The sequence below is a fragment of the Astatotilapia calliptera genome, chromosome 3 (assembly GCF_964374335.1).
Source record: "Astatotilapia calliptera chromosome 3, fAstCal68.1, whole genome shotgun sequence".
NCBI lineage: Eukaryota > Metazoa > Chordata > Actinopteri > Cichliformes > Cichlidae > Astatotilapia > Astatotilapia calliptera.
In genome coordinates, this window is record NC_137424.1 from 1,210,818 (window position 1) to 1,223,166 (window position 12,349).

Here is a 12,349-nt window from a genome sequence, read left to right on the forward strand (position 1 = left end):
GTACAAGTACACACAGCAAAGATAAACGTGTACACAAGGTGGAACCCACAAGTGCACAGCTCCAACCAGAGATGGGCAGTAATCCCATTACTTTTTTCAAGAAACGAGTAAAGTGAGGGATTACTATTGCAAAAAAGGTAATTAGATTACTGTTACTTTCCCGTAAGCACGCTGCGTTACTGCGTTACTAAAACCGCAGCTGTGTGCAGATGAACAATGGATAATCTATCGAGTGTGGAGAGAGTGTGAGCGTGCAGCGTTTAAAGCGTGGAAGCACTGACCTTACTTTGAGTTTGACTCTGTAAAAAGTGACAAAAACATTAGCATCCGCTGTTCACTGCGTGGGAAGACAACATGCTCACTCACTATGTGTTAATGGGCATGCTTATTTATAACTTTGATAAAATGTCATAAAAATAATTCCATGCCAGCTCACCATTGGTGATCAGGTAGTTTCTGTTCCAGTTCCAGTCCCATAAATCATGAAGCTTGCTGCCAGAAAAGCTTCAAATCTCCTTTGAAAGCTGTTTGTGGTCTTGATTGTGGGAGCTTCAGTTGTCTGACTCCAGCTGCCACACAGTGCTCACTGATATCATTTGCAAAAACCCCAGTGTGACAATATTTATCAGTGAAGCAGAAATCAGGAAGTGACGACTTTTCTTTGAACATTTGCTCAGGCTAAGCTGTGCTTTCTACCACAGTTGGGAATTTCCTGGTTTACAACAAATTATTGTGTCAACACCGCATAAGATTTCAAACTACAGGAAAATCACTGGAGTTATAAGAGGCAGACAACGACACACACACCACATGCATGCTGTTGCTATTTATTGTGGATTAACCTGTCAAGGGCAAGAACAAAAGAATTCTGCCTCAAATACAGGAAATCATAGCTTTCCTGTATTTCCTCCATTGTTGGCATGCTGGTTAGTGCTGTTGCTCCACAGTAAGAAGGTCCTGGGCTAAATTATCCATGAATGTAAACGGCTGTGTGTTTCTATCTGATAGACTGGTGAGCTGTCCAGGGTGTACCCTGCCTGGTAACCTATCACTTCAGGGTTATTTCCCAGCCCTGCTGCAACCAGGATAGAGATAGGAGGATGGTAGTTGTTGTAGACCCATTCAATTTCAATTGAAGGATTAAAATGTTCCAGGAGCTCAACTTACTCCATCTGAACATGTTTCAATCGTGTTTTATGAACACAACATGCAGGTTTACTGAATATGAAAAGGTTGTGTTGATTTAACTCAGTTGTTTAAGTTTCTGCCAAAGCAAAACCTTTGTGTGCAACCAGTGTCCACTATTGAATCAAGTCAATCCAACATGTTTTTGTCAGTGCAAAAGGAGTTACGGTGCCTGTATTCCTGCACAATATTGTCCCGGGAGGGAGGAAAACTTTCTGGTGAAGTTTTGGTTGATTTTTGGGTTTTGCTTGACACTAGGTTGATTTTATCAGTGAGGTTTGGATTGTTTTCTTTCTCTAAGAGAGAGAAAGATGGTTTTATGCTTGGACATGTTTGCAATGGGCCCCAGTATTTGTTACTTTATTAGTATTTTATTGGTTGCGTTTGTTTGTGCTTTTGTTACAGTGCACTGAGATAAGAACATCTGAGAGGTGTGATCCACCGCTGGTGATATTTTGGTATTTTGTGAGTTCCCGATTTAACAAATCAGCTCTTTAATCCAGGCCTGAGAGGTTGAACTTTAAAGCGCTATAAAATATTCTTACTGGAAACAGTGGCAAAGTGTTTTTCTCCATGATTATAATGGGCTTGGGAGAAATTCACTTATATGTGACATTGATCACATGAGAAGTCCTGAGCCTAAAAGGATTGCAGCGAGTCAATCCAGTCCAAAAACAAGGAGCTGTTTTCCTTTAAAATGATGACGTCATCTTGCTGGTGATGGAGGCTCGAATAGGTTGCGCGTGAGACTCCATTATCAGCAATATCTGGTATGAATGTGTGTGGATGTATGCATGTGACTGGACTGTGACGGACTGACGACTAAAAGTTTAACTGACTTGATACTGAGACAAAAACGGTGCCGACTTTAGGATTAGTGAATGTCCACAACAATTCACCCAGCCTGTAGAAGAAGGGTGGAGGTTTTGTCTTGCTTTGTTTGTGCAGGAGCAGAAGGATGACAGAGACTAAAGGGGGAGGCTGTAGCTTCACATGAGTGTGAGCTGCAGACTGAACCCTTTGGTTGCTAATGTTGAGTCACTGATGTTTGCATTAAGAAAATTGTGTTTTATTAGCTGTGTTTTAATTAAGGTATCACATTATATTGTTGGGAATGTTAAATGCTAAAGTGAAGAAAAGCTTTGATTTCACTCATGACTGAACATGTTATTATTAACCATAGCAGGCCACTGTCAAATCAAATCACTTTTTATTGTCACATCACATGTGCAGGCACACTGGCACAGCACATGCGAGTGAAATTCTTGTGTGCGAGCCCCACAAGCAACAGAGATGTGCAAACACAACAACACAAACGAGCAAAATACAAGAATGGCCAACCTGAAAATAATAAATATATGTACAATATATAATAGTGTATGCATTTCTGGATGTGTATACTAAATATTTTCCTACGTGTGTGTGTGTGTGTGTGTGTGTGTGTGTGTGTGTGTGTGTGTGTGTGTGTGTGTGTGTATACACATTTTTACAAATTAAATAGTAAAAAAATAAAATAAAATAATAATAATAATAATAAAATATATAAAATATACAGAGTTGAATATGTGCAAAACAAGTGGCATTTATATACAGTGTGGAGTGCATAATGTTGAAGTTCCAGTAGTGAAGCTGAGGTGTCTATGACGTGTTCAGCAGTCTGATGGCCTGATGGAAAAAGCTGTCTCTCAGTCTGTAAAGAGTCAATTAAGTTTTATAGAGATTTGACCTGTTATACAAGGAATCAGCACAGCTGATAAGGAGCTCATCATCAGCCAGCTAGCTGATGACACCACACTCTTCTTGAAGAATGCAAATCAAATCCGTCCAGCCCTTAGTGTTATTAGTGAGGCATCTGCTTTATGTCGAAATCTAAAAAAATGTGAATTACTAGCAATTAAAGGCTGCACTGCAAATGCTCTCTGTAACATTTCTGTTAAACAAGAAGTCACATATCCAGGACTGTTAATATCCAAAGACCAAAAGTCAAGATGCTCGTCAAACTTGTCAAACAGTGTTGGGGAATTCTCAATGGTGCTTGGTGCCATACCCTCAGGGACTTTAATGTTATATAAAAACACTGACAGCTCAATATCTGCCTCAGTCACTCTCCCTGATCCAGCTGAGTCAGCAGTGGGAAAAATCTGCTTTTCACAGGAACTTGGTAACAGCAATAAGAGAATACGTAGTTTATTCCAAGAAGATATCATGTCTCTCCCATATATAGAATATCTTACTGGAACCGACATGTTCCAGATATCACCTGGAAGACAGTCTGGATGATCCCATAAATATCTAATTGTGAACAAGGTGAAGGAAATCTCATATAAAATTCTTCATAAATGTGACCCAGCCAGTCACTATATGGTAACATTTAAAAGAGACATAAATACTAATTGAACTTTCTGTGGGGATCATCCAGAAACTGTGGCACATCTCTTTTGGTTCCTCTACACAGAGATTCTGGAAGAATTTAGCAGTTTTGTTATTGTCCATATTTTAAGGGAGTTTTCTTTACGATGGGAAAATGTTTTATTCTGTTTCTTTAAGTTCCCCAGGAAGAATGATAAATGTTTTTTTATAAAAAATTTGTTAATACTTTTAGCTATTTTATATCCATAGATGTAAGTTTATTAATAAAACACCATATTTCTGCCTTTTTATAAGGATATGAATTGTACATACAATCAATTTCAGACTCAACCAACAAAAAGCCTCTCAGAACAATATTTATATTGTAACAGTTGCTATTGTAATGCAGTGTATCACCACATGGCGGCGCCTCCTGTCTCACGACTGGTGTCACCCCCTTTTTGTTCTTCTTCGCACTCCTCCTGTAATGGATGCTCCCGTGTGTACGCGGACTAGTGTGCTCTTTAGTAATGTGTGGTAGAGGTAGCACTTTTATTTTTGATATTGTAAATAAATGAGTACTTTTTGGAAAGTCAGAAGCTGTTGCTCATTCGCTATCCACCTGCACACCTCCGCGGCTGGCTTCATCTCCACTGCACGTTACAACTGGCGCCCGAACTTTTTCCCCTTGGACTTCAGACGATTTTTTCATCCCGCCGAGGATTCTTCTCTTCTAGCACGTGAACTGTCTCGGAAATCCCCCCAGTTTTGCGGACGCTCGGACGTTTTCTCCAGCCATGGCCGCAGCCTCAGCTCAGGTGGGACCCGACTAATTTCTGGATACCGTGGTGTGCCGCTGCTCCGCTTGGGAGAAAGAAAAAGAGAGAAGCTGACTCCGCGACGCGAATGGACTCCGTGGATTTGTTATTTGTTGTTGGTTTCGTCTTCTAAGGATTAATTCTTCTGTGGAGAGCCTGGACATGAACATTTCTGCTGGCTTTTCATTCCCCTTTCCCTCTGCGGAGACTGACTGTAGCACATGTAAGTGATAGCTTGGCCGACTACAACCGTTGGTGCTGGTCTTCGGCTCAGTATAACGAAACGACTTAAAACTAATCTTCCATTGAGCTCTAGTGTTGCAGACATGCTATTGTAATAACATGGTTCTGATCACTCCAGTCTAATTTCAGTTGTTGGGCGAAATTTTATGTGGTTTTTCTAAATTTAATCTTGAACGCATTTTTGCAGTTTTGTCTTTCTAGTCTGACCTAACTGACTCTTTTACTGCTATATCAATAACTGCGCTGTGCCCTGGAGCGGCTTAATTTTTTTGAAATCGCAATGGCACACTGCCCAGACGACTCTGACTCAGACATGGAACTTACCTCGTTACCTATGTGCCAGATAGTTGAAAATGTGACTCCTAGCCTTAGCCAACAAGTGGTGGAGTTAAGAACTGAGGTGAATAAGCTTAGTGATTGTTTACGTGACTCACTGAACATACAGCAGAGTTTACTAAGGCAGTGGGACCAACTCACAACGGGGAACTCTCCCCCTCCTGCAGTCCCACAGTTTCCTGTTTTCCCAATGGCCACATCGACACCTCATGTTCATGTGATGGACAAAACTGAACCCACCAACAGTACCAATCCGTTCCTGCCCAGCAACCCATTTCAACCTACAAATCCTTTCCTCCCATCTCACTCACTTGAACTCAGCAGCACTTCCAGAGTGATTGCGGCAGCTTTACATCACGCAAAGCTGGAGCCTCCTGTGTATGCTGGGGACGGAAAAGTGCAACCTGAGGACTGGTTAAATGCAGTTGGCACACACAAAGCCTCATTGAACCTAACTGATGGGCAATTGCTAAACGAACTGCCACACTTTCTTGCAAAAGAGCCCGGGAAATGGTTCAAGGCACTGAGCTCCCACATCACATCATGGGCTCAATTCTGTCAACTGTTTAAGACAGTTTTTCTGCCCTCCGACAACCAAGAACGCATCTTGAGAGGAATTTTGGATCGTGTTCAGGCTCAGGACGAGCCGCTCCCAACCTTTGTCGCCCACATGTTGAGTGAGTTTGACAAACTGAAGAGCCCCCCACCTGAAAAAGACAGAATTGACCTAATTAGTAAACATGCTCTCGAAAAATACAGAGTTGCCCTGTATGGCGCTAATGTCACTTCTGTAATGGACCTGCTGCTACGCGCTCATGACCTTCACTCAGTGCTTGGACCACAAAGACCACAGCCTGCTTTATGTAGCAAAGACAACTATAAGCCTGAACCTTACTGCTTCAAATGCTCTCAGCCAGGGTTCACTACACGCACCTGCCCAAACTGTAACACCCAACCTCATTTGCCACAACGAGCCTCGAACACCGCTAGGCATGGCCCAGTCCAGCCATTGCCAGCACCTGGCCCCTCTGACCCTGGCCATGAAAAGGTGGAATTAAGCAGCACCACATCCCAGCCACAATACAGGCAGTCGGGAAACTACAGGGGGGGGAGGACATTTCACAGAGGCCAACCTTCCCCCAGTTACTAACGGAGCCTCACACGCCCGATTCACTACAGGGTGGACACAGTCTTGGACACTTGGAAGACAATTTTTCACAAGTCCCCTGGAATACCCCACTAAGACCGAAAGTGAACTTCAATGCTTCATCTGTGGATGCTACCCTCGACACGGGTGCTTCCCTCTCGGCTGTACAAACAGATCTCATTCAAGTAAATGACTCTTACCCTAGAAACACAAGTGAGTGGAATGGTCCTGCAGTTAACCTCGCCAATAATGCTCCCTGTATCCCTGTTGGTGTTATTTGGCTCAATATTGGATTCATGAACAAGAACTTTTACCAGCGTTTTGCCGTAATACCAGATTTGTCCTCTCCTTTCATTCTGGGAATGGATTTTATGGCAAGAGCTTCTGTTTCTATTCACATTCCCACTAGAACAGTCTACATTGAGGACATCCCCTGCCCACTCGCAGACAATGAAAAGGACCTTCAAAATAATTACTCACATTCACCTGGAACACTGATCTCTTTGGACTTGGTTCGCTCAGACTTAACAGCCAAACTGTCTGAAGCAAGTCTCTCAGAGAACAACAAGGATGCTTTACTAAATCTGCTCAGCAAGTTTAGCTCCTTGTTTGATGGTCAACTTGGTCGAATGGCTCTCACTGAGCACGCCATAGAGACTGGCAATGCAACACCTGTCAAACTCCCACCCTATCGCACGTCACCTGCTAAGAAACGTGTGATTGAAGAACAGGTGCAACAAATGTTGAAGGACAACATCATTGAACCTTCCACAAGCCCTTGGGCAGCTCCTGTAGTCATTGTAAATAGAGCGGCCACGGAACCAAGGTTTTGTGTGGACTTTCGAGGGCTCAACCAAGTTACCCGAAAAGACTCGTATCCCCTGCCTCGTGTAGATGAGTCTTTGGACTTTCTGTTAAGAGGAAAGTTTGTCTCGACATTGGACTTAGCGCGAGGCTATTGGCAGGTTGCTGTAGCAGAGGACTCGAAGCCTAAAACTGCCTTCATCTCTCACTGCGGTCTCTTCCAGTTTCGGGTGCTGCCCTTTGGGCTCTGCAACGCACCTGCAACTTTTCAGAGACTCATGAACTCTGTGCTTGCTGGCCTCATTTACAAAACGCGCGCAGTCTACCTGGATGACATTGTTATCACCTCACCTACCTTTGAAGAGCACTTAGTGGATCTTGAGGAGGTGCTGGGAAGACTCCAGGCTGCTGGCTTGTCATTGAAGCTCAAAAAGTGCCAATTCTGCCTCGATGAATTCACCTTTCTCGGATACCGCATCACATCATCAGGTGTTAAGCCCGATCCGGACAAAGTAAAGGCGGTTAAGGAGTTTGATACCCCAACCTCAGTGAAACACGTCCGTCAGTTCCTTGGCTTGACTGGCTATTATCGACGCTTCATTCAGAACTATCCCCGCCATGCCGAACCTCTTCACGCCATCACCAGAAAGGACAATGCTTTCCACTGGGACGACAGCTGTCGAAGGGCCATGGACACTTTGAAGGATCATGTCACATCAGCCCCGATCCTGTCATTTCCAGACTTCAACCGTCCCTTTTCCATTCACGCCGATGCATGTGACATTGGTCTTGGGGCAGTGTTGATGCAAAAGGATGACAAGGGTCGTGAGTACGTTGTGGCTTTTGCTGAGTGCCTCGCTGTGATATGGGCTCTGGAACACTTCCGCCCATATCTTGAAGGTGTTCATGTTACTATCTTCACTGACCAAAACAGTCTCAGGTGGCTTATGTCTCGTCAAAACCCAACGGGCCGACTCGCCCGCTGGTCACTTCGTTTGCAGGACTTTGATTTCACAATAGTGCACAAACCTGGTGCACAGAACAAAGTTCCCAACGCACTGTCACGCAACCCTTTGCCTCTGACCTGTGACAGGCCGACTGATCTTTTACCAGATCATGCTGTTATGGGCAGCCTGGACATTCGTACTCTGCCCCCCGTCATTCTGGCTGACCGTTCACAACTCAGACAGCTGCAGTTAGACGATCATGTCACAGGTCCACTCCTCAGAGACATTGAAGCAGACTCTCTGAACAGCTCGGACAATGCCACCTTGTTACATTATGTTGTTTATGACTCTCTTTTGTATCACGGAGAACCCAAGTCCACATGTGCTTTGCACCCTTTGAAAGAGCTGAAACTGTTTGCCCCTACTTCCATGAGAGGCACCTTGCTGGACTATTACCATGACCACCCCACAGCAGGTCACTTGGGTGTTTCTAAGACATTGGCTAGACTGCGTTTTAGGTTTTTCTGGCCCAAAATGGCAGCTGATGTGAAACGCGATGTGATTTCATGCTCAGTGTGCCAACTCACCAAGCCAAGTCAGAAAAAAGCAGCCGGTCTTATGGTTCCCATTGTCCCCCAGAAACCCTGGGAGTATGTGGGTGTGGATTTTGTTGGGCCACTTCCCCGCACCCCCACTGGTAATGCTTATTTGATCGTGTTTGTTGACTATTTGACTAAATGGGTTGAAGCCAGTGCTGTCAAAGAAGCTACATCTCAGGTAGCAGCTGGTAAATTCGTCACTGACATTTTTGCTAGGCATGGTACACCCACTTACCTCATTTCTGACAGAGGGTCTCCTTTTGTGAGTGAGCTTTTTGAACATGTTGTTTCAGCCTTAGGCTCGGTGCACAGACTCACTACGGCATATCACCCTCAGACAAATGCTACTGAACGCGTCAACCGGACTCTGAAAACTGCAATCCGCGCTTATGTAGGTGATAAGCACACATCATGGGACACGTTTCCCCTCAGATTTGCTTTGCTCTGCGCACCACCCCCCATGACAGTACAGGTATGACTCCTGCCATGATGCTTTATGGTCGTGAGTTAGACACCCCGCTTGACCTTATCACTCAGCCTTCTACAGCAGGTGTTGATGAACCGGGGGTGCCTTACCCTGAGACTCTGAGAGCCTCCCTGCAGGAAGCTCACGACCACGCCAAAGCAGCTTTGGACTATAGCCATGACAGACAAAAACATTACTATGACTTGAGACATCGACATGCCACGTTTCGTGTTGGTGACCTTGTGAGAGTTAAGACGCACCCCAGGTCAGACGCTCAGTCTAACTTTACTGCTAAACTTGCACCACTGTTTCAGGGACCATTGTGTGTATCTCAGAGACTCAGTGATGTTAATTACAGGCTCACTTGGGTGGACTCCGGTGTGGATGCAGGTGTTTATCATGTTGTGAACATGCAACCGTTCCATACCTGGGACTCTCTCACTTCCAAAGAACATTCTGTTTCATTGCCTGCTGAGAGAGAGACCGCAGAGGGTCTGAACTCTGACTCTCAGGCCCACCCTGGCCCCCCTGCAGACACTGACATTGACTCTGAGCCATTCCCCTTTGATTTACCGGACATTGACTCTTCTTCTGGTGTGGGCGCTGTTCCAGAGAGTGTTTCACCCAGATCTGTCCAGCACCCAGCTGCTGGTGGACATTACAATCTCAGGCCCAGACGTTGCCCCAGAGTTACGTCTGGCTGGAGCAACAAAAGATGGACTAATGATTTTCACACAACCAGGCTTGATCTGAAGTGAAATGTTTTGGTTAAACCTGTTTGATGCTGTCTTGTTGCATTGCTACTTTGAGTCATGATATGTAGATGTTTCTGTTTGCTCTACTTAATCCAGTTTTATGGCTCTTTCGTGCGTTAAGGTTCATTCTTGGCATTTACTTAGAAAAAAAAAGAACAAAAGAAAAAAGTGAAAAAAACTAAGAAAACTGATTTTCCACTGTACATATTCGTCTTATTTTCACCAATTTCATTTTTAAATTGTCTTTTGCCCTGTGTGTGTGCACCAATCTTGGCTGTAACTTCTATGTATAGGGTACTGTTAGGTGTGGTGTGTGCTTTTTCAGCTGTGTACGGCTGAGGACAGCCTTTTTCTCACCAGGGGGGGACTATGTAACAGTTGCTATTGTAATGCAGTGTATCACCACATGGCGGCGCCTCCTGTCTCACGACTGGTGTCACCCCCTTTTTGTTCTTCTTCGCACTCCTCCTGTAATGGATGCTCCCGTGTGTACGCGGACTAGTGTGCTCTTTAGTAATGTGTGGTAGAGGTAGCACTTTTATTTTTGATATTGTAAATAAATGAGTACTTTTTGGAAAGTCAGAAGCTGTTGCTCATTCACTATCCACCTGCACACCTCCGCGGCTGGCTTCATCTCCACTGCACGTTACAATATGTTGATTTTTTTCGCCTACTCATATCATAATTTTTTTACTCCTGGTTCTGTATGTTCATGTTCTGTTCTTTTGTAAACTTCATCTGTTTGTATATTGTATACTCATTGTGTTTCAATAAAGTTCGATTTAAAAAAAGGTACGTTCTAAACGAAGCTTCAGACGTCACTGATCACGTGACTCTGGCCAAACGAATCAAGCCTCGACACGGTGCTTCTGAAGCAGCGCGTTGATCTTTCTGACACACGCACCGGAGCGTCAGCTTCAAGCGGACCATCACTACCTCTCACATCTAAAGGTGTCAAGGTAACTTTGAACTGAGTTCAGTCAATCTGGAGTTTTTCCAAGTTTTCTGTTGCTCTCTGTGAGAGAAGAGCGTTAAAGGCGGGGCTCTCCAGAGTCCAGCAAAACAGGAAACCACAGCTGGGTGTGTGTAAGTGTGCAAACCAATAGAATGCATCGTGGCAAAAAATAAATAAAAGAATCGGTCGTACCCATGCTTCCCCGACGTCATGCCAGCGCATATTGGGAAATTCGTAGGCACCGATCGGTTTTCTATCAGCCATTTGCTGGGAGTAAGGGCGCCCTCTGTTTGCAGAATCACGATTTTTTGGCTTAGAATTGAGATCATGATTCTCTCATAACAATAAATAAACATAAAACAACAAATGTCTCACGTTTTGTTGTTGCAGCAAAATGTTGTACTGCTTGAAATTCCGTCTCCACCGTTGCTCGACGCTGCGTGTACAGAGCAGGTAGTGCAACAATAGAAAAATAGTTGCGGGACGGCACTGTGTAGCGTTTGTCTAGGGTGTTGATCATTTTCCTAAATCCCTCGTTTTGCACAGTGTTGATGGAGCCATATCTCTGGTCAGGTGATAAGTGATAGCCTCCGTAATGTCTTTGTGCCTGCGGGAGTTCGACGTGTATAGGGAAGCGCTGTATAAGGTTCCCGTTATTGATGTTTGGGTGGTTGACCGGGACGGATTTTCTCCTGTCACTTTCTCATCATCCCTGACGTGCTCTCCGTTGTTTTTTCCCTGCTAATTTTAGCATCACACGGCACAGCTTCTGTATCACGTGGTATAAGGCTCCGCCCTTGTCATTTGTTGAGCAGGAAGAGTGAGCGCTTGTGTGGCGGAGGTGTGGTCTGGGGCGCGGCTGCAGGGGAGGAGTGGTGCAGTGAGCTCAACGGGGTGGTGCTGGTAAGAACAACTGATGGTGATTTGGACTGATGGTGGTTTTCCTTCTGTTTATACAGTGAGGCGGAGAGGAGCGGGGGAGAGAGGATGCTGGGAAAACCGACCACTGTCAGACTGTGTTCTGTTTGTGATTCTGTGGACACTCTCAATAAACGCGGGATCTGATGATAACGACCTGTGTGTGGGTGTATCTGTGCCTAGCGTGTGTCACAGCTTGTTTTCATGCAGAGTACGTCCCGGATCAAAATGTGAAGTTTTACAAATCACCACTTCTTTAGTGAATATCATTTCAGTCTCAGACAACCTCGTTTCTCTTACAGAGGTTGAATGCACCTTCTGCGGATGGCGGTACCACACAGTGTGCGTGGACTTCCCCTGCACAGAAGGCAACTACAAATGCTGTGAATGCTAAATAAACAGAAACAAATGATCCCTGTTGTCTTTGCTTGATGATTGGTTTGAGTCTTGACAATCCACATTGCTGGGGTTGCATCTTTCAATGCCAGCAATGGCAGGTATCAGTGCTCAAAGCTTTTGTGTTTGTTTCCAACAAGTTGCCCACCTCGGGAAACAAAAATGTGTTCTTTTACTTGTCAGATGAACATATGAGACACTTTGACTCTTCAGTGCAGTGTGGAGCCTAACAAAGATCTGTTTTGTGTCCCAGCTGATCAGCAGGAGGAGGAGAGTCTGACGGAGCAGCAGAGGAACATTTTCAGCTACTTGGACTCAGCTCAGCCACTACAGAGGAAACAATGAGCTCAACACAGAAGGTGACAGACAGAGCAGGACCATATGACCAAAGATATTTATCACCATATACATTTGAACATTTGCCATAACGA